General features: G+C 44.9%; 1 long non-coding RNA gene across 1 annotated transcript in view; it reads right to left on the bottom strand.

The window, feature by feature from the left end:
- The window catches only part of LOC119268682, a 4,669-nt gene extending 1,319 nt beyond the window's left edge, over positions 1-3,350 (bottom strand). Inside the window, exons 1-2 of the long non-coding RNA XR_005133253.1 lie at positions 2,707-3,350; positions 1,413-1,529 (exon numbers count right to left, since the gene is read on the bottom strand). This is a non-coding gene — a long non-coding RNA (uncharacterized LOC119268682). The remainder of the gene's footprint in view (positions 1-1,412; positions 1,530-2,706) is intronic.
- Between the last annotated feature and the right edge of the window lie 283 nt (positions 3,351-3,633).

A 3,633-nucleotide genomic window follows, 5' to 3' on the forward strand; every position in this document is an offset into this window, starting at 1 on the left:
TATTTTTAAACAAATGCGTACCAGAAAATTGAATTGGCAATGCCTGCATAAATATGATGTATTAAATCATGTTTTGAGATGGATTTGTTCATTTTCAAAACTAAGGAAGTTGGGTGAGCTTAAAACACCCATTCATCAGTTCAGTGAACTTTTCTAATTGTATTTTAAATCCACAAGAGGGCAAAATCATTGCTCTTTCCCAGATCATCTAAATCAGATGGGCGGGCTCCAAACTCCCAGTGCCATTTGTCGTTTTTGTGTTTTGATTTTTACTTGAGTGCCTTTGGACCGATGGTACTATGGAGAGGTGACATTAACACCATTGATGGTTGCTTCTCTCCTGTAGACTACATCTCCTTCTTCTATATGTCAATATATCAACAAAACAAGAGATCTATAATATCGTTGTTTATGGAGTTCACAGATTATTGAAGATTTTTGCTGCCATGGAATTGTGAGTTTGTGACTATACATTCTTGTGTCCTACATGTGAATTGAAGATATATTGTCTCTATGTGAATGTAAATATCCAGGTATGTAGGCAAGTCCTAACTTTTATGCACATATTTATCTATGAAATGCATGCAAGCAAATCACATCTTACAGACAATTGCCCCCTTATTGGTAAATGTGATGATTCTTAAATTAACCGGTTGGAGATCAGTAGACAGTCCGGTGTATTGATAACTGGAGTTTAGTGCTCAATATCCTTCTAACTTTTCTACTGACTGTATTTTCTTGACAGCTTTAAGAGAAGAATGAGTAATGTTAGTCATTCTCTGTCATGTATAATAGTACAATACTGGAGATGTGAATGGATAATGTTCATTTAGTACAGTATTAGTAGATGATGATTTCTTTTCTTTGCAGTCAACTCGTGTATATCCTGATATGTTCAGTCTATTCCCAAATTAATTCCTAAAGTAGCCTTAACAATTATACAGTCTCTCTATGTATTAGTACTATGTTTTCTTTGTTTTTTTGTGAGCTGGAAGAAACCATTTTGTCATAACATGTGAAAATGAGTTTATTTACCTATGTTGTTGCTTTTATTAGTTAGCAAAGATGTTTGTCAAGTAGTAAGTTAGTCGTCACAGTGAAGCTTGGCAAAGGGCCTTCTGGTGAGGCCTGTAAGGCTGGAAGCACTGTATGTAAGGTGGTACCCTATGATGGATATTCATTTTTCAACTAATACATGACCACACTAGAGAATATCAGGTTCTAAATATGTACGTGGATGAACTTTAAATACCTGGATGATTATTCCGCATAAACAAAGTCATATTGTCATTTATAACACAAGAACAAAGTATGTCCCATAACACAAATAGCTACTGTTTGTGTTGAGTAGCAAATTCATTCATTGGTTATAGGGCATCAAGAAGAGCAAACACCAATGCGGTGAGACATACCTGTTCCAATATAAACATGCGGAAAGTAGTAAATCCTTTCACCTTGGCGAGGCACTGTGATCAACGGCCTAGCCCAAGCATGCCATAGCTCCTTGTATAATGCGTCGCTAGAACTCCCTGCACAAAGGATTCATTATGTGAACTAACATGGCAAGTTTACTTTGTAGCATGGTAAATTTAGTTTTATAGCATGGTTAAAATGCTATGTCAGGTATATATAGAACAACATTAACACATCGAGTGAGGTATGTGATGTCAAGGGTCTAAAAAGATTGGATCCCGTAATTGTAGCTTCAGAGCTCCAGTAATTACATAGCATCGGTCTAATTGGTGGAGGAAGCTCATGAACAGCTTCAGAGTTCATGCCCTGAAAGTTCAATCCAATGCTCGCATAAAACGATGAGGTATGAAACAATGCCGTCCTCCATCTTGAGCACATGGTTTGTGAAAAGAAACTTGCGCGATTCCTCGAGCACCACCCTCCTGTGCTGTCGACGAGGAGGTCCCCGGACACCACGAACCTGCCCCGTGCGCTCAACTTGCCAGTGAGCAGCACATACCCGTCAAGTTCAACACCGGCGGCAATGCTATAGCCTACAGCACAGTCGCTGCAACATGGGTAAGGGAGAGACCACGTCAGGGCTGGGAGGGTCTGAAAACAGCAGTGCTATACACATGACACAATGGGTTGGGCTCCTCTGTTGTACATTTGTTACTGTACAGATGCTGTAGCAGGCAGAATCTGTCGTCCGTTATAATCCAATGGTCGTCCTTTCTCTCCCTTAATAATTCTATTAATACTACAAACAGCCCTGATAATAGTCCAAAGGAAAATCCTCTACGCCTGTAGAATTGGCACCAAACTCCTCCTGTCCGTCTTCCTCGTTCCTCCATATACATGACCACTTGTTTACTGAATCAGAAATTATAACATGACGCAGAGTAAGCACTTCTTTTGTTCTTGGCAAGATAAGCACAATGCATGGAACAACACCTTATCTGAAGGTCACCAATGGCATGGCTGCCAAGTTCCTCCTATTTCGGAAACTTTTCGAATGGAAATCATATGAGCATTCCAAACTCCATTGGCAAAGATCGACAAAGCAAGTGACCACTAAGTGACTAACTATAACTGAAATTAAACTCAACACACGTGCATGTACCGCTAATGGCTATTGACGAACCACATTGCCATGAAGAATTAGCAGATCATCAAACAACCATATGGTGTAGCTTCTGTAATAGGAGAATGAAGAAAGAAGAAAGCAGTTCTAAGTAATAGCAAGTAATTCACCTGCTCATTCCGTGGGGGAACCATGGCACTAGCTAGCAGGACGTTTCCTGGATTGGATCCGTGACCGTGAGCTGTAGCTTGTGGAGTTTGGCCAGGCAAGCTGGTAGGGAGGTCCAGCCGCCGCGCCGCCGCCGTCCTGAAGATCATGGGGCGTCGGCTGTGTAGTCAGAGGACAGCACGGTGACTCCAGCGTGATTTTAATCCTCATCCAGCTGCCACCCTCCTCCTCGTTAAGGTTGCCAGAAGGAGCCTCAAAGCTTGTCGTCGTCGTGCTCTTGGAGTATGTGGTCGCCTTGCTCCTAGAGGAGCTCGCCGTCACGGAGCTCCTTCTCCCCGGATCTTGGCCGCGAGCCTCCGTGCTTCCAGCGGGAGAGGCAGTGGCACACGACCACGGCCATGGCCGGCAGCCACGCTCATCGGACCACCGGAGCCATTGGACACTCGCGCGCGCGTCGCGGTCCGCCGCTCGGACAGCTACTGGGGAGGCGGCGGAGTACCTGGGTGCGCGGCGAATCCCCGGGAACTCGGCGACCAGCTTCCTGTCAGCGTGGCGCACGGAGAAGACGGCGACCCCGGCGAATCCCGGCGAGTAGCTGGCCGTTGGCGCGGGCAAGTAAACGGTAACGTCCCCGACGAAGAGCAGCCCGGCCAGCTCGCCTCACTCTCCTCTGATTAAAAATGAAGGATTGGAAAGAAGCAAACGAGCCTGCATGGAAAGGATAAGGTGCCGATGCAGTCTCCACTCGTTCGGAGCGACACGTACCGAACGTACGAGAAACGTGGCGTGGCAGGGACCAGTGCGCCAAGGTACTCCGTGACGTGGCAGGAGTACATGCTACACCACCAGTGGTAGGTAAAGCGTTTGGGAGGAGGAGCCAGGTACCAGACATTCGGGCGTTATCTTTTTCGTTATAGCAACAGATTCTA

This window comes from Triticum dicoccoides, chromosome 3A (assembly GCF_002162155.2).
Source record: "Triticum dicoccoides isolate Atlit2015 ecotype Zavitan chromosome 3A, WEW_v2.0, whole genome shotgun sequence".
Classification (NCBI taxonomy): Eukaryota; Viridiplantae; Streptophyta; class Magnoliopsida; order Poales; family Poaceae; genus Triticum; species Triticum dicoccoides.